The sequence below is a fragment of the Nicrophorus vespilloides genome, unplaced genomic scaffold, assembly GCF_001412225.1.
Source record: "Nicrophorus vespilloides isolate i.1.1-1 unplaced genomic scaffold, Nicve_v1.0, whole genome shotgun sequence".
Taxonomy (NCBI): Eukaryota; Metazoa; Arthropoda; class Insecta; order Coleoptera; family Silphidae; genus Nicrophorus; species Nicrophorus vespilloides.
This window is the reverse complement of record NW_017100095.1, coordinates 212,740-239,641: the sequence shown is the minus strand read 5'-3', so window position 1 is coordinate 239,641 and position 26,902 is coordinate 212,740. Positions and strand designations below refer to the sequence as shown.

The following is a 26,902-nucleotide window of genomic DNA, read 5'->3' as shown; positions in this document are numbered from 1 at the left end:
TTCATTAAAATATCTAATTAAAAACGATCAAAGTATCGAATTTAATGAGTTTTATATAAATTAGGGAAATGCATATTCAGCAGCATACAAAGTCAAGGTCGTTTCTCCTTTGGAATAAATATAATTACTTGCATTTTTTCAGGGAAAAAGGACAACAATAATTATATAATATATTGATTATATTGAAGTTGGAAAAAATAAGAAACTTTTTAATTATTTCATTATTTTCAAAGGGTTAATTAATATATCTAATTATAAACGATCAAATTTAATAAGTTTTATATATATTTGAAAAATGCATATTCAGTTCCATACAAAGTCAAGGTCGTTTCTCCTTTGAGATAAATATAATTACTTGCATATTTATCAGGGAAAAAGGACAACATTAAGTACATAATATGTTATATCTTTTTGAAATTATTTATTTTTCATATTTACCAGAACAAAGAACAACAATAATTATATAATATATTGATTATATTAAAGTTGGAAAAAATAAAGAAACTTTTTATTAGTTCATTATTTTCAAAGGATTCATTAAAATATCTAATTAAAAACGATCAAAGTATCGAATTTAATGAGTTTTATATAAATTAGGGAAATGCATATTCAGCTACATACAAGGTCAAGGTCGTTTTTCCTTTGGGATAAATATAATTATTTGCATTTTTTTTTCAGGGTAAAAGGACATCATTAAGTACATAATATGTTGTATCTTTTTGAAATTATTTATTTTTCATATTTACTAGGACAAAGGTCAACAATAATTATATAATGTATTTATTATATTAAAGTTGGAAAAAATACGAAACTTTTTATTAGTTCTTTACTTTCAAAGGATTCATTAATATATCTAATTAAAAACGATCAATGTATCAAATTTAATGAGTTTTATATAATTTAGGGAAATATATTTTTAGCTGCATACAAAGTCAAGGTCGTTTCTCCTTTGGGATAAATATAATTATTCAGGAACTCATTCAATTAGGTAATTGTATTACAAAGATTGATTAATTAAATGTGAACAAACGATGTGCTTTAACGATTTGCAGATTTAGTACGTCTGGTTTTGTATTTGCATTATTCATGAATTGCTTGGTTATTATCAAACAAATTCCATTCAGTGCGAAACTTATTTGATTACGTTTGCAAAACTTGATTTGTGAACGGATAAGTGCGCCTTGTGGATAATTCACATCATCGGTTGTATGATGATCGAGTTATGCTCATTACCTGTTTTGCGAGGTGACATTCATAAAACCTATAGGAACGAAGAAGCATTGCCCTCCATTAATATTCATTGTTCGGGGTTCAATTGCTTCTTCTGTAGGAAATATGAATGATTTGTTTCCAACTAGTAATATGTTATTTGCTTACTATCAATCGGTTATTGACCGTCTACCACATATTTCATAAAAAAATATTTAAGCAATTTATTTGTACAGTTTCAACATTGAAAATCCTATAGGTATTTTTTTTGTAGATGAAATAATTTCAATTATTTCATTTGTAAAAATTGTATATTTAATAATATTTTCAGCCTTTGAGAGAAGCTAATTCATTCCGAGTAAGCCACAAAGGGAGGAAACTTACGTTGTTCCCCTTATTTTTCTAGGCCAAAAAGTTCATTGTACTGTGATGCAGATTCCTTTCTTCTCTGTGGTATGAAACGCTTTTGTATATCACTTAACCTAACCAAACTGTTTAATCTAATCCCAGAGCACAGTTCACGCTCTCAGCTTTATTATATAATGATTACTTTGTTAATACTATTTTTTGTAAAAAAAAAGCTACAAATAATGCACATTCAAGTTTCCATACTATGGTTGTTCAGTCTCGACATTTTTTCATTCCTGTCCGGGACAAGGCACAACTGTTTAAGGCATTCCCGGGAATTCTTGGGACTCGAGAAATTAAAAAAATAATAATGTAAAAAATTAATCAAATCAACTTATTTATTCTCCACGAAATACAAGAAAACTATAAAAACAATTATAAAAAAAATGGGGGAATTTCCAGTGAATTCATAAAATCAACGGCTAATTCATGAAAATTGTTTAATTATAATTTTTATTATTTGTTTTTAAAATGAGTTTCATTAAGTTTGTAAAACAATTTATTTAATTATTCAGTAATGTTTTTCCTGGTAATGTGAATTAATTTTTCATATAAATAGACTGAAATATAATTAACAAATGTTTATGATGAAAGCAAACATGATGAATGGGAAATAGTAATTAAACAAGTCCGTCGATCTAATAATTTATAGAAATACACGTTTTCATTCAATTATTAATAGAGTAGTAATAATTAGTAATTGGGTTCAATTTCCATACGCATATTTCGAATGTGAAATGAAAGGAATAAATTCATCATATATTTTTTTTTAATCCTTGTTTGATTTGCCTGTTTGAATAGGGATAATCATTATTTCGCAAAATGGAACGGTGTACTTTATTATAATTTTTTTTATTCACCGCAGAGCCGAGACCAGAAATAATTACACCGAGCTGAAAATAAAGAATCAAATTGGTAACGACAAACTGCTGACTGTGTAGTTCGATCGTTCAAAACCGAAAGGTAAATTTATTCCCAAGTGTGCGCCGTCCAATATTTACAATTAATTTTCCATCGGTTATTTACACGGCAAATAGTCACAATGCAAAAAAATAAAATAGAAATCAAATTGCAGGAAGTAGAAATAAACAAAAAATAAAATAATAACTTCGGAACTGGAGGTTTACAAAAAGTGTGGCTTTTTCATTCGAGGAAATGTAGAAACGGAAGAAGAAGGAAATATAAAAATTGATTAGAACATCAAAGTAAAAGGCACGTTTCCATCGGTTATTTTTACATAATCAAAGGAAACGTAACGTTTCATAATATTTATTTTACTTTAATGGAATTTTATTTAAATAACATATTTTACAACTTATATAACTCCAACATTGTAATATTGTAATGTTGGATAAAGATTTAAATTTTAAAGTTTATAACAAGGTAAAAACTTAAAAGCGTTAAGAAGTTTTGTCTTCAATTTACATTATCAATATTTTAAGTAACATGCGAAGTTATTGAGTAATTATATAAAACGTAAAGATAATGATTATAATACATATTATTTACTAAAATTCAGTAAAAAATAAATAAAAACGTTACATGAATTTATTACTAAGAGACGACCTGTACGTTTAGCGAATCTTAACGAACGATGAATTCTCATCTAAATATACAAACACACCAATTCGGTGAGAGGATATGTATGTACGTATTATCGATCGTACGTTAAGTGTATAAGATGTTGGTGAAAGTAAAGTAAAATTTGTTCTATACACTTAAGAAAATAAATATACAAAAGGCTAAGTCTTTCTGCTCTAAAAACTGACTTTATTTCAAAGGTTTCACTTAAAGTTAGTTTAATATTTTGTGAAAGCTTCATAAAAATTCATTTTGAATAGTGATATCATTAATTTGTATTAGTTATAATAATTGTTCTTGAATAGAAATCATCATGGGGCAAAATATTACATAATACGCTACGTATATATTGTGTAGTTATGTACAGAAATGATTGTGTTTAACCGAAATTTTAATGCGGTTAATAATGTCAAATGTGCGAACATTGGTTGGGAGTAATGCAATTAGCAGGTAATTAGGGAGATGTTCGTGCAGTTGGCAACAATACAGACGTTTTTCAATGGGTTTCGACGACTAAGATGGGAATAATTGAGATGCTCGCAAATTGGAGCCGCGTTTGTGGATGATGCAAGAATTGAATATGCACGTGTCGAGGATTTCCCTATAGAAATTCAACGGGGGAGGGAAAACTGTTTTCGTTGCAGTGAAATTCCAAGGAATGACGTGCACTTCGCTATAACAGATAATGAAAACTCATTATCTCTCTATCAGTGGATGACAGTAGAGTGAAGGAAAATGTTATAGTTTTATCTAAATTTGTTGCATTCGGTGATCCAAGATTATCTAATAATTAAAAAAGTGAAGATACTTCTTTGTAATTTCGTAGTTTATTGCTCAAATTTGAAAGCTGAAAACAGAAGAAATATAAAAAAAATGGTAATATGCTAGTTAAAAAGGCCATTGTTTTAATTTTAATTTATTTAATCTACTAATTAAATACAAAAGTAACAAAACTTGTAAAATGTTGTGAAGAAAAATTTTTGGACACCGCTTTGGCTCAAGTTATTGAAGTCTTCCGAGCACTGATACATGTTTGAGCGTTCTAAATTTAGAAGAAAGAAGGAACTATATGATCTATTTAAAGAAGCTCGTCTGAAAAAAAACTAATAATGATTTAGATGTACCAAAAATGAGTGGACAGAGCCGGACGAAGCACGCAATTCTCATATCTACCAAGGTGTTATTCATTAACCATTGGTGCGTTGTAATTGAGCTAATAATAAAGTTATTAATTATTGATTGGCCTATGAACTGCGTTAATGTAAACATGCAATTTCGCTGGGGTCGCAACAACTATATTAGTTGGCAGTTGATGCATCGCAAATTAGCTACATTTAATCAAGCTCTTTGCAGGGTCCAGGGCTGTTATTAAATTTGTATTTACCATCGGGGTCGCAGTTGGCGCGTACGTGCGCGCCTTTGGAGCCCTTGACGTGCCCTACAAGCCGCCCCCGCAACAATTCCGCGATTCCCGTATTTGCGAGTAAACCATAGGCGTACGACTGTTGGATGAAGGATGAAGAGAGGCGGACCAGAGCAGGCCAGGTCGACTGTGAATTATTCAGAGGGATGCATCGTTTTAATTCCAGCTTATGTCGAACATCAAAGAAGTGAAGACGATGGTGGTGGCGGTGGCCCGGGGGCCGCCGTTGGCCCCTTCCACCTTCAGCACAGCACAGTACAGCACGTGTCGCCTGCGGGACACGGCTGCAACGTACCGGAATCCGGACTACATTAGCACACTGAACCAAATTTCTTAGTCCAAAGGTCAAGTGCAGCGTGCGTTGCGTAATCCGTCGGCCGGAAGTGCCTCACCCGTCACTTCAATAAAACTTATTCTGCATCGGTCACGTCAAGCCAGGACACGTCCCTGTAATTGCATACGTGATCCTTCAGCCGTTTTTGCATTGTGCACCATTGATTATTGGCTTCACGTCAACGCCTTCTCCATCACACACCGCAACGACACGCTGCTTCAATTCAGCATTCAATCTCTGATCTTGAAAGCAATCCACAAACAAATTTTCAATTCGTAAACAACGCGCATTTCGCGATATCCTTAAGAAAATAGAAATCCATAAGCTGATGTACAATCAATTTAAACCTCAAATTATACATTATACTTAAGTAAACATCAACAACAAATATAAAAAAATATATATTAATATTCCCTAAAGATCTAAAATCCACAATCTTAGAATTTCTCCAAAATTTCAAAGTAAATTATTTAAAATTTCCCAAAATAATTTACGCTAACTTTAGAAAGACGTTTGAAGATCGTGGACAAGTCGCAAGCAAGTAAGTTATCTAATCTTTATGGTTATTTTAATCATATTGTTAGGTTGTAATCAACGAAAAAAAAACTGTTTTCTGTTTCTAAAATCACTGCAATTAATATTTAATTAACAAAATATGCTTTAATATCCTTAATACATACGTTTTATTTTAATAAGGATATTAAGCCAGATAAAGATTGTAAAAGATAGAAGAGAATTCAAATATACAAGCTGCATACTTTTCAAGTCCCTGAATCACCAATTGTCGTAACTGGGAGTTAAATCAGTCATTGTGTGATTCTTGTCGTAATTTACTGTTACTTATTGCGCGCGATTTTATTTGAAGACGTGTTAGTCCATGTACATATGTATATCTCAAATATTATAAAATAATGGCAGGAAGACTTAGATCAACAACCTTTTGACCCAATTAGGGTCAATAAATTAAAAATAAACTGCAACTGCATTTTTAGATCTCGTAAATTATTTTGTATTCTCGAAATCCATTTTATATGGAATAAATCACGGAATTGTCAATCGCCTAAAAAGCTTTTCTCTCAGAAAATGCAAAGAAACGTTTTATTTTTTTTATATCATTATTTTCTATATAATTTGCATTATATTTTTAGAGTCGAAGTCGATATAATTTCAGAACATTACATTAATCAAATACATTTGACTTAAAAAAATGAATTGTCAAACAATTTACGCCGATTCACAATAAGGTCGCCCAATTTCCTACGCTGACTGAGAATATACAACAACTAGACGTACTTCACTGTAAATATGGTTTCATTTTACGTAGATTCGGTTTGCGACTGTTTTTGTAGGAACGGAATATTAATATTGTTGAAACACTTCAAAACTAGTTACAATTTAAATTGGTTACACATCAAACTGTAACACTATGATATGCAAATACAAATACTGCGCTAAATCATGAAAAATAAAATAATATCAATTTGTGTATAAATAAGACAAACTCATATTTATTGTGACATGTATCCAATTGATATTAGCTTGAATTTCGCTGACTTATGAGACATGCAATCAAGCTTTGATTGACGTAGGTTAAAGCAGACAACATACATAGGACAGGATACAGCGTAATAACAGCGAAATTGCGATGCACACCGCAATACATACACATTATACACATCTCACATAACATAATACATATGTATTACATAATTATATATATATATATAAATATTTGTTTAGATATTGAAGTGAATTTATTTGATTGCAGTCAATAGTTCAAAGGTGGAATTGCATAATAAATGTTACGAAAGGGAAATATCTTCGTGACGGACTGATGCAAAATAAAGTGAATGTTGTTGGAATGGAGCTCACGAAAATACGCGACCCGGAATAATTTTATTATATATATATATATATGTTTTGCATAAATGATATGCCGACGCTGCATCATCCTACGCTCGCTCCATCCACTATTTTATTCATTTTGCCACCGTGCGGCCTCCCTAGTCGTCGCCATGGCGCATATTCATTCATCCGACGCTTTTACTATTATTGAAAGATGAATGAAATAGTCCATTCACAGATTTCCAGATGTACGTGCGTTTCATATAAAAAAAACACGTATCCATTGAGTCATGGAAAAATATAGTAAAAGTGAAAAATTATGACATTTTTATATTCTTAACTAAACTGTACTTTTTAAAATAAAATCAAAATATTTATTTAATGTAATTGTATTTTTTTTTTGTAATTACGCTGTTAATCCCTTTTGTATATGTATTTGTTATGTACACAGACATTTAACTTTAATAACTTTTATATCCAATTAATTAATCATTAGTTTTGTAACAAATTATTGACAATATAAGTTTTTCTATTAAGATACTTAACTATCAGTAACTATTGAATATAATTGTAGATGTGTCTTTTTTGGGTAGTTTGGGACCTCACTTATCTAATCAATCATTTTCATATCTATCTGTTAAGTAACTGCTTGATATATCTGTGGGTATATATGTGTTATTGGTAGTGAGGAACCGTCCTTATCTTATCTATTTTTTTGGTAGCGTGGGACCTTCCTTATATTTCTTTTCCGATCTATCTTCATATACTTTTTTTTGTACTTAGTGTGGGCCCTGTCTTAAGTTTTTACAATCTGTATGAATGTGTCTTTTTTTCTAGGTAAATTTTAATATCCTGTATATTGGGACATAATAATTATCGACATAATTAATTAGATTAGATATAATTTTCATATATAACTGAAAAGAAATAAATTTAGAAATGTCTTATGGATATAGCCTTTTTCTAGTTAGTTTATCTTTTTACAATGTCTCAATTTTTTTTGCACGTGTTTTACGCACTCCAATTTAACAATAATAATAATTATCATTTCACTGCTGGAAATGAAAATTATTGTTATTATCACAACATAATTCACATCTTAGGTTTTGGTAATAGTTTAATTTTTTTGTTTTATGTTTAAAAATCAAAATTAAGTGCACACAATGAAAATAATAAATATGTTTTCTTTTTCCAGGTACTGAGTAACTTCCCTTGCTAATTTTTCCATTGATCTGAATGCATAACAGCGACAGTTATTGACTTAAGTGTAACTAAATATAAGAAGTTATTTCTTTCTAAGTCAATAAAATGGATTGTGGCTTATGTGAACAGAAAAATATTAACTTCTATTTGCTTAATGTAACATCATCAATGCAAACCATTTGCGGATTGAATGTAAGTTAGTTGCTATTTTTTTACAATGCAACCATTCAATTTACGCCACGTATACATATTCCTTGTTTCATAATTATTAATTACTTAAAACGTATTATATTCTTAATGAAAGAAATCTAAAAAGAAAGATTCCAGAAAAAAAGTTGCTTCGAATTGTAATATTAGTAACATTGCATCAATCGGATGCTAATTTTACAATTATCACTTGTATTGTTTTAATAATATCAAATTGAATGTATAAATAGTATTATTTGTTTCATTATTAAATTAAAAACAGTTTCAGGTGGTCCAAATACGGCAACTCTATTAATGACGTAAAGCAAGGACTATTTGTATAATAATTTGGTAGTGCATGCAGGATCAGAGATAAACATTAGTAGTGTAAAATCAAATAGTTTATAAGAACTATTTCGTTTTTTTTTCTTTCTTCGAGTTAATATATAATTATTTTACAGATTATGGCCTACGAGAGTTTCATCGCCAGGGCATGTGCTGAGTGCATAAAAGAAATGGAGAAAATATTGAGATACTGCAAGAAGGATCATCGTAAGAACAAGAAAATGAAAAGTATAAAATAATCTTAATTTAATAAAAAAAAATCTAATATTTTTTTATTATTTGTGTTTGTTTTACAGTTGATGAAGGATGCGTTGGAAAAGCAGGACCCAGCTCTGAAAATAATTAACTGAAATTATTCTAGACCTAATTATGAAGACGAACAATGTAGCTTAATCCATCCAATATTAACGATGAATCTAAGTAAAAAAAAATATTTATATTATCTATTCATAAATAAAATATGTAGGTCGATATTTTTTGAAAAAAGAAATGAATATATTTAATGTTTAACAAAAAAAATATATTTATTTACTTATAAATCTTTATTGGCCTAATTTCAGCCAAAGACAAAAAAAAACTAATGAATTTGAGAAACGATGATTTTTGAAACTTGAATGTCAATTCATCAGAAATATAAATTATATCAATATTTTACTATGGAATAGAAGTATAGAAAATAAATACAGGAATACCTCGCATAGTGCAGGTTTGGCACTGTTTGAAACCGGACTATTATAAACGCACAAAGGAATTAAAATGATTATTTATGTATAAATAAAAAATATTTTCTATACTATTTTCTTTTAAATTTATATTGTTCACTGAAAAATAGTTTGTTTCAATATTTTTTTGGTATAAAAATTGAAAAATGAATCACAACAAAACCCTTGAACATTCATGTTATACTGAATAAGCGCAGGTCAATACCCCACTATGCGAGGTTTTGGATGGATTCTCAATGGATTTTATGAAAATAATTGTAGAAAAGCATAAATTGTAAAAATGAAATATGTATTTATACAAAATAAACTGTATAAAAATGTGAATAAAACATATGACGTAATTCTCATGAAATGTATCATAAAAGTTATTATTATTTTTTAGTTATAGTTTTATGACTGTTAGAATAATAAGATTTATTATTATCATTTTATATCTATTGATAAAAACAGATAAATTAACTAATTAACGCTATTAGTTTATAGAATATTAAGTAATTAAAATGTAAAAATTCAAATAAAAACTTATTATATAATAATAAGAATATAATGCTTATTTTGTTTAATTCCAAAAGTAAATAAATAAATTATTATAAACATTGTTTGATGCAAAATATTCATTGATAAAAAAAAATAGATTTGCAATAAAAATATACCATTTTTTTTAGTTAAATTTCAGTTATTTTGTTATAAAATGGTCAAAATTTTAGTTTATTCAATTTGCAAATATTAAATCTAATTAAGGACGTTTTTTTCTGACCGCTTTGTTATAAATTTTATGACAATTCGCTTGTTTGCAGCAATTTTGCAACAAAATAAAAATAATCACTTGTCGCGTATTACACATATGTAATAGGTCAAAGGGCAACAGAAACCGTCTACACAATATATATAACATTGAAGAACAATGTGATGTATAACATAAAAGCATGTATCAGTGTATATATTGATCGCTCCGTGCTTATTACGTTCACGTACAAATGCTAATGCATATATTTACATATTGATACTTAGTCCCGTTCGGAGTATTTGCCAATGATTTAGAATTAATATGGAGATATGTTGTAGTAATCACGAATTTCTAATGATCATTTTTCTTGCATAACATGTACGGACATGAATTCATGCGGTTCGCAACTTTACGGTGGATGCGCCGGGACATTGCATAACATTCATGTTACATCACAAGTTTTGCGGCAATTGCATTTCGGGGAATTAAACCTATCAAATGATTTCGACAACCTCTAATTATCAACGTGAATGCAATACCATCCCTAACAGAGGCTATTTTTTTGTGGACAAATTAGTAAAATTTTATTTTCATGACTAAAATTCAGATTTTCTTGTAAAAAAAATCTATATTTTTGTTGCTTATAACTATAATAATATAAAGTGTGTACATTTTTAGGAGTGCTCAAAATTGTATAGTTTCTACTCCTAAAAATTTTATAGTTGTCTTCAAATTTGTTTAGTTGTTTTTAGCTATTAATGATCCTTAAAAGTTGCATAATTATGCAACTATGAAACTATTATGTCTTATAATGGAAACTTAGCTTTTTTTTATAAAAAAAAATAATAATTCTATATTCTACTTATAACAATAAGAGTAATATACAAAGTAAAGATTTTCTGGATTGCTCAGATTTTCATACATCTTGTTAGCAAAAGTTAATGATTAGTAATCTTTTAAGGTTCATTGATACAAAGAAACTTTTCTCGGAAAAAACACTTCATTATTACAGCAAACAACAATAATATACTATACTTAACACAGTTTTTTATATTTAACAGTAGCAAAAAATAATGATTATTGACCTTTAAGTATTGCGTAACCATCTATAAATCGGAAGAAAACAATGTATATTTTTCAGTGAAAACAAGGAAACACTTTGTTCTATATTCCTGGTGAGTTTCCTCAATAATGGAAAACTATTGCGATCCACCACTTTCCAATAAAGTTCCAGCATTTGCTTATTTATACTTTTCAGAAAACGTATTTAATTTTTTTCTTCTTCTAATAGAAATGAGGCGCATCGAAAGGTAGGTGTTATGAGTGGGCTGCGATTCCTCGGATTTCAATTCAGACATTCGCGGATATTTAAATCCTTTGTCGTCTTTCGATACCCGAGAGCCTCGGGATGCACAGGCATAAGAAAATAATAGGATTTACGGTCGCCCACGTAAAACGGAAATATATATACTAACGATCCCGGCGACACCTCGTACAGTTACGCAACATCCGTCACGTAACGTCGGGTGCGGAATCGTATTGCTAATTATAAGGCGTCGCTGCTGGTGTTTTCCTAAGATATTTTCTATTACATACATTCATTATCAAGTAATTATAGGATTATTTTTTATTACAACATTCAAAATTTGACAACAGCGTTAATATTCTTATATAATTTTCAACTTATATTTCAATTCAATTCAATGATATTTTTACTAAAAATTCAACAATGGTTTAAACTTATTAAATTGAAGAAAAATTTTTTGTTCAAATTTGTTAATTTGAAGTTGAAACTGAGAAAAGTCTGAAGTCGAAAAGTACAACTAAAAAAGTATTTTCAGTTTAGTTAAGTTATGAGAAGTGTTAGATGTTATTTTGATTATCTAATATAATTATATTCAATTGAGATTAAAATTTTTAATTAATTGTTCTAGTTGGAATAAATGTTATAATGAAAAAAGATCAAGTTAATTGGTAAAGTATAAATGTAGTAATTGGAAATGTTAAAGTTGACAATGCGTTTTAGAGATCAAATTGATCCATTTTAAACTGTACAAAGTTGTTCATGTCGTAAAATGTGTGTCTTCTGTGTTGGGAGAGAACTGATCAACTTGTTGGCTGATGCAGTCAGACGAAAGGAACAAACTAAAAAACCTATTCTTCAACCTAAATCGAATAACGCCGTCATCGCAATTCCCGGCATCTCCGTAACACCATTCCACGAGATTTACTCGAAACAATCACCTTAACGAACAGAATACCCGATTTAATCATGCTTCCATTGTCATCCCAACTCGAAAAAATAAAGAAAACTACATCATCATAAAACGCAACGCGCGTTAAAAAAAAGTTATATTATTATTATACACATCGATTTTGCGTTCTGTAATTATGAAACGAGGATTTTTTTTTGTTGAGTTATAAAAAAAGCTCTAATAAATTTTGCCGGCTTTAATTAGCCCGGCAAATAAAAGCTCTCCTCCAGCGGGAATTCCATATCCCGCAAAATGCATAGGCGATCGTAAATGCAAACAAAGCATCTAGAGATTTTTTTGCTCTTCCATCATATTTTTTTTATTTATATATATATATTAGCCAGAAGATCCTAATAGAATACCTGATGCTGACATCAATGCCCTGGTTTCACGTGTCCGTCCATTTACAGCAAATATTGTAAATCGTGTAATAGAACGTTATATAATCATCCCCTTTGTTGCACCGAAAATACTTTTGTGCACGAAAAACTAAGCGGATTACGTTCCAATTTTTTCAACTAGTATACTTTTCCTTCCACTAATATTTCTTTTTTACTTCTGATAAATTAACTATTTGTCATCATATTATACAATGTTCAAATTAAAATACTAAAAAGAAAAGATAAACTTAATTTTAACTAAGGTTGTTGAACCGGGAATTCTCGGGAAATTTGGAAAAATATATAATCTCGATACTCGGAAATTGAGAATCGAGAAATTTCAGATGATCTTAATGAAAACTGGAAACAAAACCAACAATTTATATTTTTATTTTTATTCATTTTTTACATCGAGTCCCGAGAATTCCCGGGAATATGTTAAACAGTTGTCTCGTGTCCCGCAAAACAAAATTGGAAACTGAGCAACCCTAAGCAACCTAGTTGATTTCAGTGTTATAAGCAATTAATACATAGTAGATATATTGTAGTTTTTTGAAAATTTCCGTGCGATATATGAGATATGTTTTAGAAAATATATCAAAAAACAATTAAAATAAATATTTTCATTATTATTTATATCAATTGTATTTAAGATAACTTTACAATTTTTTTTTATATGTTATGTGAAAATACTGTACTTACTTTTATAAGTTTATAACTTAATGCGATATTTATTACGTAAAGTTGTATAAAGCTCTACAGAAAGTAGGTACTATACTTATTTTAACGGTGGCGATTTTAACTCGCAGATTATGAAAAGAAAGTGAAGAGAAAACACGTTACAAAATGCGAAATGCCCTTTACGTTTTTACATTTATTATGCAATTCTGTATGAAATTTCTTGTCGACGTAATGGCAAACCACAGGATATGCTTAAGGCGAAATCGATATCAGAGCTGGTGATGTGTGAATCCAAAACCACGGTTGACCTTTGTCACTAGCTGTGGTGGAGGGGATTTCAATTATGTGCACGTGAAGAAGTATGTGCATTGAACATGATACCAGCAGTATTACACATTGATCACATTGTTTCGCCTGCTTCTCGATGTATTAAAAGCCTGTCTAGTATCCGTCTAATAAGGGCAAAGGGCGCCATCGAATGTATAGAGAGAATAAAAAAAATATATGGAAGAATCAACGAAGGAATGAGATGAGTGCAGAACTCGGTATTTAATGGATTGATATGGTTGTACATAAATCATTCAATTTGGTGGCTTTGACATCTTCTCGTCGATTTTGTAGATCTTCCTGATAGGAGCGAATCTTATGTAGATGCAATCAATTAATTAGCACCAGTTTCGGTTCTGACTTCGGCGTTTGCTTTCCCAGTACAGACAAGAAACGCACCCAATGTTCCAGTCCTGTGGTATTCCGTGAATTTGTGATGAGACGTTGGCTTTGACATTAACATGCAGATGGAAATACCGAATACAAGTTTGAACAACAATAGTTATCCACTAATTAAAATAAGGCGTTTAAATAAAACAGGTGGATTATTACTAACTTAAGAAAAGTTAAAAACATTTAATTATGTAATTACATAAATATGTACAGACTAAAAAAGTTTCAAATAGAAATCATAAATTATTTTTATTAATTCACATTAAGTTGAGTTAATTATTGAAATTGGTTAACTTTGACATTAACATGCAGATGGAAATACCGAACCCAAGTTTTAACAACAATAAGACTAATTTGTTATAACGCAGACCCATTGCCGTCTAAAAAAAGTCCTAAATTTAAATATTATTATTTATTTATTATTTAAAAACGCTAAACGAGGTTTTACTGTACTTGTTTACAAAATATTATTGACCCTAGTATCTCCTTCTCAATTTTAATTATTTGTTAAATAAACACATGATATTCAATTTGATTGTGCTAATATTTCATTAAACAAACTTATTTGCAAAATAGTAATAAACTTTAATACTCTTAATTATTCTACGTGTACATGTAAAGTATATAATCAAGATACATTTCATAGTAGAAACTATTCCAATTACATAAACTTTATAATAAGCAACAGAAAATATGGTTTCTACACTAATGATCATTTTAATTTTTTATTAAATATTTCCAATATACTTTTTGTCTAAATAAATTGGTAATATTTAATAAACAAAAACTATTTTGTAATTCTCTCATCTCTTTAGATATTTTGTGAGAATTAGTGCTTAATTAATTTGTTAACTTAAATTAATAATTTGTTAATATTTTTATGAAATATTGTTAAGTATTTTACATAATTGTAATTAATCTAAATAGGCTTTATAAGTTATCAGTTTGTTATCTTTCGAAACTTGAGAGTTTTCAGTCAATAGAGTTTCCTAAAGTTTCAAGTGTTCCCTCTTTGTAACTTTATAGGGTAATCTTCCACCGACTTGCATTGTTACAAATATTTGTTAACAATATTTATTTACTAGAATATTTTCATAATTTGTTCATTCTTTAACTAAAATCATAAGTAAATGTTTATATTAAATAAAAAGTAAATTATTTTTCTGTAATTATTTTCTTATGTAACTTTAACAATAAATATAATTAATTATTACATTTTCCGTATTTCATATTTTTATTTACAAGACATGCAATGATTATGAAACATTTACGTTTTGTGAATAATTTAAAATAGAAAAATGTAAATAGAATGAATAATTTTCAATGATTTTTGATGGAAAATTCTCGTTTTTTTTAATTGTTTCAAAGAGTGGATGTTCTTTAGATGCTGCTGGATGCAAATCATGTGCTTTGTAAAAATAGGGTAAGCAATGTTTGTTGGTATTTTGCAATGAGTTTGCGTATCCAAAATGTTTAAAGGGATGAATGAAGTTGACTGTATGATGAGCGAAGGGTTTTCTTTGATAAATAATTAAAACGGTGATTAAGGGGGGCGCATCGGGGTTCGGCGGAGAGATTCCGCGTTTTGTAGAGATGCGTGCGAACCCGCGCGGGGGCGGCAGCGGAAAAAACATGAATGAGCGGGTGTTTGATTCTGTCCGGAAGGGTGGCGCGCGTGGAGTGAGACAGAAGGCGAATGGGTTGTGAAGGGGTGGTGGTGGTGGATGATTGGGGGCGGGTTGAGAGCGGGCGTCGGCGCATCCGGCAGGTGTGGGTCGCGATCGCAATCGATCGATGGGAGGTGGGTGGCGGTGGCGGCGTTAAACTTGGCACCGGGACACGCCGTGCGTCCGACGGAGACGGCGCCAGGCGGGGCGCGTCGCTGTTAGGCGCGGGCGTCGTTGCCGCCGACGCGCGTCCGACGTCGATTCCGGGCGTCGTCCGCCATCTTGGTATACGGTAGAGATGCAGTTGGAAAAGGACGGAGGGTTTGGAGGGACGGAGGGGCGGATGGATGGAAGGACTGAGGGACGGTTGGACGGACGGGGGAGGTGCGCGACGACCGCAGCACGAGCATCCCGAACGCGCACCATCGCGCACCGACGCGCAACGCCTCGCAGCAGTCGTCGCGACGTACGAACCCGCGCCCATCGCGTTACAATATCGCGATCACTTATTCATCGAAATGGGTGTAACGCACAAAGAGTATCAACGGTAGGGTGTGCTGTGCGCCAGGGTGAACAAGTGCCATGAGCACGGGGGGTGAATAAAGTGCAGTGCATACTGACCGGCCGTGTTTATTGCCGCTCCGACTCCTCTCATCCACTCATCCAGCAGCAGCACCATCTTCGACGGGCGCCTCTGGCTGCACTCGCTCCGACAACCATCCGACGCTCTCTTATCACGGTGCAGAACACCAATCGATAACACCTACATTCAACAAGAAACTGATACTAAAACACAATCAGATAAACAACAACAACAAACAAACAAACTTTAACACCACAAACAACAGTTTCCAAACAACACATTCTTTTCATTTCGAATCTCTTAAGACATGGTTCTCGCTTCCGGACCAGCAATTGGCACGTGTTGCGTGCACACCCATGGCCACTGATAAAGGTAACTTAGTCGTATCACCATTACCCAACACAATCGATTATTCTTAACATGTAACAAGTGCATTACTTTATGCAACAAGTTAGCATCGAAATTGCGCCCTCCCCCGCAGCGAACGCAAAACACTATTATTATTATTATTATTATGATATTATTATTTTTTTTTCCTCCTCTGCTCCGAAAAAGATATATAAACCAGCGAACATGACCTCATTCCAAACCGAATGGGAAACACATAAACTATTAAAAAAACCTTCAAATATTACACAACTCTTTCTCCCGTCTCTGTCTTCTTTACGTTTTTTTTCTTCTTCTTTCTTAATATGTTTGGCGCCCGATTTACTTCGTCTCGTTTTCTCACATATCACAAATTTCTTTCAGTATCCTCAACAGGTAACATGTATATTATTAATCGGCAGTTAAGGCAACGGGAATCGATTCCCGTGTTCCTCGGTGTCCGTTCCATTTCGTTATGTTTTTTTTATTTTCATGTTGTCCCACTTTTTCACGCACGATTCAAACGCATACGCCGCATGTCTTTTAGCATTTAAGAGATCACCCATCATTATAAATATACTTGTAAGCTTCTTACTGACTGACAAATTTGATTTTATTTTTTTGGTTCAATTTGTTAGTCCACTCGCATTCCTTAGTACATAAGATGGTCAAACGTCTCCTTTGTTCATTGTTATATAATATGATTACTATTACTATTTTTTTGCTATATTCATTGTCTATATATTTAGTAATTTGCTGATATATAACATTAAAAAAAAACTTTATTTTGGTATTTTAACAATCAATATACAATTACATATACAATTGTTATTATAATTTTTATATACACTTTTTTATGTCTATATCAATATTTTAGTAATTATTATTTCCAATTAATTACTTATAAATAAAGATATTTATTTTAAATTTATTTCACACACAAAAAAAAATAATTTATTAATTAATTACATCAAAATACTATAGAATGCAAGTAAATAAATCAAATATATATCGAAATAAATCAACATTAATTTAATTATGAAATGAAAATATTAATAATAGTTGCAATATTTGTTACAATTATTATATTAATTAAATAAATACAATTAATTATGAACTAAATATATTACAGAATGTAATCAATAATTAAATTTCATTCAAAGGAAATGAAATGCAATTCAGATTGTTTTTTTTAATTAATTTGAAATTTTCAAAATATTTTATCCGAAGCAACAATAATAACGCTTAGAGCACGTTTTCGTTTTTTGGTTTCTGGTTTGTTGCGTAAAATGTTAAAAGCTTTTGCATTAAACCTTTCGTATGCATTTCATACTTATAAATAATAAAAATCCATTAACGAAATGGTCGATGATGGAAAATGTTTTTACTATATTTACAGCTATTCGTTACAGTACATTTCAGTAATTGTTGTTTAGTCCATTTTCTTTTTTATTTTGTTGTTGATTCGTAAACATTTTCAGCTGAAACATTGATTATTCAAATGTAACACAAATCCATTTTTAAATAAAAAAAATATATATTATTAACAAAATTAACAAAATTTTAAATTTTCGGCATAAAATTTCCGAATTTATTTGTTCCAAAAAAAGTGTTTTAAATAAAAATGTTTTTTTTAATAATAAAAAAAGAAATGAATGAAATTTAATGAAATAAAAATCATTTTCCAACTGAATGAGTAGACGAAAATGTTTGAGAAAAATCCATCAAACGGTCGGCTTTTAGCAGAGCTTAGACCCGTTAATGGAATCCGAGTGCCCAAAAATGATCCCTTCCCCCGCGCCATTACGTAAGAGGATTAGCGGCGATATTACATAATGCAGAAAATCACGTTGACGAACGATACCCACTGCTAATGGCCAATATTGTAAATATTGAATGAGTCTATTTCGACCCAACTCAAAGCACTATTTCATTTTGAATCAATGTAAATATATGCATTAGGGTTGCTGAACCGGGAACAAAATTCCCGGGAATTTTTAGAAAAATCTATTGTCTCGATACCCGGGAATTATCGTTCGAAACTCTAGAAATTTTCATGCAATATTGACAGTGACGAATATTTTTGCGATTAAAAATAAATTTTCAATAGTTTCAGTAATTTCATTCATGAAAGCACGATATTATTAGAATATGTATTTCAATTGAGATTCCAGTAAAAATATAATTAAACAGATAGTTAAATATATACATAAAATTTATGTCCAATTATATACAAATATTTCATAAAAAAATATATAGATTTATAAGGGCATTGAACCTTTAAGGGAAATGAAAATGAAATTTCAATTATGTTTACAAAATAATATAAAAAATGTGAAAAGAAAAATAGAATAAATTGAGGTTAGTCTTGAAAATTGAGTAATCTTTTGAAAGGATTCTATAAAGTACTTCTTCAGTTCAACGGCTTTTCTATCGTGAACGTTTATATTGAAAAAAAAATGAAAGAACGAACGAAGATGCGAAGGGCAGTAATATTAAACGTTCTGCGAAGATTTAATATGTGCGCCCGGAATATTTGTTGATCTTGTCCCTACGAAGGGCGCAACGCTAAGAATTCCGTCCCAACCATTTACTCATCCGAATAAAATTTGAATGCCATTTCGGCATATTCCATCATTACTTCAGATTAAACAACAACAAAAAAAAGTTTGATTTTGTGAATTTTTTTGTTGAAAACCTATAAAATTTAAATGCCATTTCGGCATAGTTAATATATCTTAAACAAAAAAAAACAACAATTTAGTGAATTTTGTTGTGGGAAAACTGGTTTTCCTGCAATTAAAAATATGATGAAAAAAAAAAGAAGAAAATCTGCGTGTCATTATTATTATTTTCGTTGTTTGTTTGCGTATTGTTTCGGGAGATTACACGAAATGCGAAATTTCAGGGGGGAAAATATAAAATAAAATAAAGAGTCGTCATTTCGCGTGTGCCTCAACTTTTATTGATCAAATAAATTAAGGGTCCGTCACAAAGCTTCGTTCGCTGCGTATATAAATATAAATAAAGTACGAAAGAAAATATATAAATAAATATATAAAATAAGGTAAAAGAATTTTGTTTGTTTTTTAATCGCCTGTAAAGCGCTTATATGAGGGACTGTCCATAAGGTTTTGGTGGGGGCGATGTGCGCAATGGATGTGCAATTGTGTGCATGTATTTGAACCACCCCCGTTTCTCCTACCCTTCTTTCGGTGTTGTTAAATTGGTAAATCTGCACATGATAAAGCTCTAAATGCAGCCCGGGACTTGCTTCTAGCTACGGGTCTGCAGAAGCTCGGCCCATTCCGGGCGGTGTCTAGGCTAGATTCGCGCATAGTCGGCAACGGTCGTCCGCCTTCCTCAACGCAGACACAACAGAAACTGCAATCAGTTCGCTTCGAACCGGCCAAAGTCGGACAACACAACCCGGCGGCTCCACAAAGCGCACTTCAACCGCTCGCAGGTAACCAGCATCACTTGTTCCTCATCCGACGAGACAGAAGCAACTACAAAGGTAACGTTTTATATAATACATCTCGATAATTATCCAATGCATTTTAATATTTTCTTACAAAATAAATACAAATTCATACAAAACAATACAATTTTAAAAATGATATTTATCAAATGCAATTAAAAATTAATTACTTTATTATTATATCTAAATTAACTAAATTCAATTTTAAACAAATAAAATAATTACTCATAAATATTTAAGTTTGAAATTATTATTAAATTAATTAATAAATATTTTAAAATGCAATGAAATTTATTATCAAATTAATAAAAACAAGTGATGAAATTTATGCGTTTTATTGAAATACAATTATTTTCAACTGAATTAATTAAATTGAACTTTGCTTTCAAACAACTAAAGTTCGCAACAAAATGAATAATCCAATTAATTTATAAATATTTTATATACTCACTCACGATTTTAGTGTTTTTAATAAATTCCATTTATTCATTTAAATATTTATTAAAATAAATTCATAAAATTGTACAAATAATAAATTTTACAAATTAGTTTCAAATTATCAACATTATTGATATATATTTTCACTAACATTTATATTTTAAATGCAATACATTTAAATTAAGAAACAACGTGAAATAAATCATTTTCCAATTAAAATTAAATAATATTAAAAGTGATTGATTTTTATTAATAAAAAATATATTTTGACATATTTTCAATATTTTTTTTTTTAGAATTAATTATTTAAACACATATAATTTAATTATTATTTATTTTTTAATTAATTTGGACTCTGATTATATTTTTTTTTAATAATTATTAATTGTGACATAATTAAAATGTTCATAAACTAATGATGATGATTACTTTTTTTTGTTGGAAAATATTGAAAGTAGAAAGCTTTGATTTTACATTAATTATAATAATAATTAAATGTTGACGTCCGACATTTGTTTGAAATTGGTTTTACCGTCAGGTTCATTATTTCGTGATTGACAATTAATGGTATTAATAACAACCCACTGGCAGTTTTTCCTATAAATACGTCATTACTAAAATAATAACCAATTATAATTGATTTGTAACTAAATGGTTTTCAATGTATTTCTAATGAATTCATTCAGTTAAATTTCTTTTATATTATTAAATTTACTCAAATTTATAAAAAAATACAAATTAAAAAAAGTGTAAATATTGCTTTAATAAATTTATTATTGGAAATATTTATGTAAATAATATTTGAATACTTTTATGATTAACGCGCTTAATTTTCATGAAATATAAATAAATACAAGTGTTTTCAAAGAATGCTGAAATGAATTGAAAGAAAACTTCAAGTGGATTTGTATGAAAGAAAACATGGGGCAACGTGCAATGATCGCATACATCATTTCATTTCACAGTCTCAACAAGATTTGCTCTTAAACAAATATAGTATTCCTATAATTCCATTTATTTATATTATATTTGCTATATTAAATATGTTTACAATGTAAATAGAAAGACAGTTTTTCAGCCAAAACAAATTCATTCACAAAACACATTTCGTAGTAAAATGTTTGTACAATTATTTATATTATAAATATTATATTTCTTATTTATTTCCTTTTTAAGTAAACATCTGATCTTAATATTTATTTATTTCCATTGAATTCTAATAATTAAAACTACTTAAATTATTTTTTTTATATAACATTTTTGGAGCAATTATTTTAGATAACTTGTCCTGACCGAATTTATGTTCGAGAACCGAAATTATTTAGATTTTGGATAAAGCGTTGGACACGTGAAATAATTATTTTATAAAATACCAAAGATTATTGTATCAAAAATCAATTGTTTAATTTATTAAAATTGTATTACATTTGTTTTTGTCTAGAATAAAATAATTATAATAAAACATAAATAAAATACTGTTTAACATGAAACCATTCATTTTTTGCTTAACGAATTACAGAGAAGTTTGGAAAGTTATGAATGGAGAGAATGTTGGCTGTCTCCTTATTCGCTAAATTTATTTTAAAAGACGTTGCGATTTATTGTACCTGAAATCCTTTGACAATGTTTTAAATATTAAACGAATTCAAATGCTTTATAGAACAAATTCAATTTCATGTTCAGTAATTGCAAATTACAAGATTCAAAACGTTCACAAAAAATTAAACAATTCATTCTTAAAAGTTGTTTGAAAATTAAATTGTTTTAAATCATTTTATTTTTTTTTGCTGCCTCGTCGTATTTCTTAACAGTGTTTGTAACAGTGGATCATTTATGATCTTTTAATTATTTGTTTATATGTGATTGTTATAGCAAATGTTATAATTTTTATTTAAATACTATTGAAAAGATAGTCCCAGTAAGGCAACTTTTCGTTAATTTAAGTACAGAAACATGCAAAATTAATAAAATTACCTATTGAAATTGACTACTATTAGAATAATCTATATAGTTTAATTTCTAATAAAAATATGGTCCAATTAAGACAACTTTCCTTAATTCCAGTATAGAAACATGTAGAATCAATAAAAATTCTTAAAATAACAAATTTAGTTTAAATGCTAATTTTCAATAAAATAAATGGTGGAAAAGGCATTAATCCAAATGTATATTCATTTAAAAACTTTAAATATTTCATTTCGATTCCCGAAGGCAAATTTCGATTTTAATTTGAATAATGCTCTCACAGTCAAATGATCTCTAGCAACGAAATACTCTGAAATTATTCGAGAAAACCACCGACTGAATTCATGCAATTCGAATTTGCGGTTGCCACAAAATGCGATCACATTCACAGTTTAATTCATTCCGATTTTCCATTTAATTCCATTCCACAGAAGTCAACAGTTTTAATCATTTAACAAATTAAATAATCCATACATATCATTTACATTGAAACAGAAATTAAATATAATTAATTAATTAATATTAAATCATATTTAATTGAAATAATAATTTTCAGAATTAAAAGGTATCAAAATGTATTATGAATGGGAAAACGGAGAAATTGATGTGGAGTGTTTAATAAGTAAATGGTTTAGCTTTGTGTCAAGTTGGTAGAAGAGAAAAGATAAGAAAAAAAAAGTCCTTGCATTAGAGATGAATAGAATAATTATAAGGAATGATTAATTGAATACAGAAACTCTGTAATTACATAATTCCAATTAAGCGAGTTGTAATGGTGGTATTATATTTTTTTTTCAGTCCGTAATTTCAGGGGAAATCCTGTTTACATTTGCCTATAAATTAAACTGAAAATATATTACAGGAAATATATATATTATATATAATATTGAATGTAGATTTATTTAGTTTTGTAAATAATCTAGTTATTTATTTAATATATTTAAAGCCCGTGCTGATAAAGCTTTATAATATATACATTATTAAGTACTTTGAAATGTTTACTTCAATTAATTGACTTCATTAGAATTGAAACAAATTTACTTCAAATTACGCCGAAAAACTATTATCATGGAAATAGTTTGTTTTAATAAATTCAATACTCTATATAAGATAGTTCAATTACGGCAACTTTCCTTTAATTCCAGTACAGAAACATAAAAAACTACTTTTAGTTCAATATGGAATTTTCTTCAATTGTTTAAAAAAATATTTTCTACTAATTTTGAATGAAGTTTGAAGTTAAATCCATTTTACATAAATACTTCATTAACCTATGATATCATAGCATATCTTAAAGTAAAATTTGGTATGTATGAAAAATTCCTTTACTATGAAATTCTTATTCTTACAGAAGTCATCGTTATTACATAATTCAATATACAAGTTTTTTTTTACTAGATTTATTATAAGTTATATTGGATCAAACTGTAGCCTCTCCTGGTACTTCAATGAAGTTCTCTATTCCCTTGACTATTTTGTTGTTGGAAGTCGTCGCACCATGATTGGTTATTATTAGCAAAAGTTTTTGATTGGAATCGCTGAATATTGTATTACTTCGTGAACTATACAACTATATTTCATAGAAAAACTCATTTTATAATATAATAATAATTAAAAAACTTGGAACTTTCCATTCTTATAATTTGATAACTACATTTTGAATAAATGCAATTTTTCCAATTTATATCTTTCCTCTTCTAATGGAAATAATTTGTAATTATAATTGGACATTAATATTGAACTAATTAAAGATAGTCCAATTAAGGCAACTTTTTTAATCCAAGTATAGAAATAAGAAAAGTCAATAAAATGACTAAAATAACTTTTACATTTACAAATTTAGTTTCATTGCTATTAATAAGGTAGTCCAATTAAAGCAACTTTTTGTTTAATTCAAGTATATAAACATGTAAAGTGGGAATTCAATAATATTATATTTAATTATCTCTGAGTAAGTGTAATATATTAATTACAAATAATTGAAAATAAAATGTTATGTAATAATTTTTGTTTGTTTTGGAGAAAAATCTGTTTTTAACTGAACTTATTATAAATCCACGGAGTAAATCAAATCGATTGAATGCAGTGATTCAGAAGTCCTCGCTGTTTGTCTGTCATTGGCCTTGAGCAAGGTGTCTGGGAATTTTCATTAGCAGACCGTACACATGTGAAATATATTGAAATTATATCGATTTTCGATTGAAAGCATTTCCTTTTGATCTGAACCTTATTGGTTCCCGTTATATCCGTGATATTAAAGGAGCAACATTGTTCTTCTTCGGCTCCATTATATTACCTCTTCTCGGAATGTCTGACCCATTAAAACAGTACAAAAAAAAACATCTTTTTTTTATTAACAATTGTACACATTTCCAAGTTCATTAAATAAAGCTGTTTAACAATTCCCATTGCTGTTTTCATTTACCAACTGTTTGTTATTTACTTCTGCATTTTCAAAAGCATTGAAACGATGATTTGATTACATGGATATTCGGAATTCTACGTAATTTCCCGTACGTTTTTCTTTTGTTTCTACGAAAATTCAATTCCACCCACCCATGATTCCAAATTGTAAATACATGCAAATCTAGAATTCTCTACATCTGTTTTGTTTTGATTCGTTACTGTGATTGATGTTGCTTTTGTTACGTTTCTACCAATATTAGAAATGTGACGCAATACATTCATCAACTTAATAACTTCATTTATTAAATACAAACATGATGTTTTCATTTCGTTTCCCAAAGCAAAATCTAAACTTTACTCATTTATTTCAGATGCAGTAAAAGTTTTCAACCAAACATTTTGTTTTATATATATAAAAATTTAAATTACATCAAATGTAAAAAAATATCCTAGAAAAGTGAAAACTTTATTTCTGTTACATGTGCGAAAATCTATGTATTTTTTTTTACTAAATAAATTTGTTTAATTTGACTGAACTATAATAATATGATTAAATCAGATTTAGTTGTAGAATCGCTTTATATAAAAAAAAATTTAGCGTGTTGTATGAATTCGCGTTTGACTTATTTATTTTTAATGAAGAAAATATTTACTAAATACATTTACATAACCCTTTGTTGTTGTATTAAATATAACAATAAGATTACATAATCAAATTCAACGTAAAAGTGAAATTTAAGCTTCAAGTTCTAAGTAAAGGAAACGACAGATGAAAAAAAAATCTTGTAGACAAGTAACGAATCCAGGGAAAGCATATAGATTAAAGAAAAAAAGATGAGAGAGGATCATTATATAAAATTAGATTCGCTTCAAATAAAGTATCTTCTACTGCAGTTGCAAGGACCGTATTTACAAAAGGTCCTCGAAAATGTTGTAAGGTAATGATTGCAATTGTATAAAGGAAAACTCTCTTTATCCTTTAATGCAACACAGTTGACAATCATAGAATGAAATTCGGAAATAAATATCCAATATATCAACAATTTATTTATCTCTTACTATTCGTATAGAAATAACAGTATACATAAAAAAACCGTATTTTCTAAATTTTCAATTTACATCGCATAGTGCGGGTTTTGCTAATATTCCGCACTGTTTGAAACTGAGGAACTAAATACATACAAAAATAAACAGCGCAAATATAGACTTGCGTGTATATATTAAGTTATTTTATCAATTATCAAATAAAAAATGTGTTTTATTAAAAAAAATAAATATCAGTTTATTTTGGGACAAACTTTATAAGAAAATAATTTTGTGTCTAAATTTTTTATAACTTCAATTTATATCGTTTTAATATACCTCGCATAGTGCTTATGGTTATGCATATATCCCGAACTGTTTGACACTGAGTGTCCCGGAAAAAAACTGACATTTTAATTTGCCGCCATTTTTATATTATCAAATAATTTTTTTTATTAAAATATCAGTTCATTTTGGTTTTGGGACATAATAATTTTGTGTACTTTTTAATTTATTTTGTTCCAATTGTTTGTTTTCGACTGATCGAAGTCGCATTATGTTAGATATGTAATTTTTCTATTCTAAAAATATGTTAAAAAAGCTTTATGCTTTTTGTCAATATTTTGTTCAATTAATAACTCATTAGTGTCTTATGAATTTTTTTATTCAAATGGGTTTTGTTGCGAGAAACGACCAAAACAAAGGGTGTCGACTAATGAGGTTTATATTATATTATTTACATTAGTAAAACAAATCGTGTGATCAATAGGAATTGGTAGTTAATTGCAGGTAACAGACAGAAGTGTTCATGTCGCACGGCAGTTTTTGGCAATTACCTTTACGTTTCGTCTGTTTCAAAGGGCCTACTGTGATACACGGAATGATTGATGTATAAAATAGTGATTTCACTAATTACACCTTGCTTTTGTACGTGCTTATTAACAGTATTCCGTA

General features: G+C 29.2%; 2 protein-coding genes across 17 annotated transcripts in view; one reads left to right on the top strand and one right to left on the bottom strand.

The window, feature by feature from the left end:
• Nucleotides 1–26,902, bottom strand: part of LOC108567731 (zinc finger protein 84-like) — a 58,258-nt gene that overhangs the window by 12,857 nt on the left and 18,499 nt on the right. The window lies entirely within an intron of this gene.
• The window catches only part of LOC108567733 (regulator of G-protein signaling 20), a 32,662-nt gene continuing 21,812 nt past the window's right edge, over nt 16,053–26,902 (top strand). For 7 of the 13 annotated variants that reach the window (XM_017928356.1, XM_017928351.1, XM_017928355.1 and 4 more), the window contains exon 1: nt 16,054–16,641. The gene's annotated coding sequence lies outside the window, so the exon portion shown is untranslated. Of the gene's footprint in view, nt 16,642–19,915; nt 20,153–26,902 lie in introns of those variants that run through there. The other 6 variants (XM_017928352.1, XM_017928349.1, XM_017928359.1 and 3 more) reach the window with 4 other exon arrangements.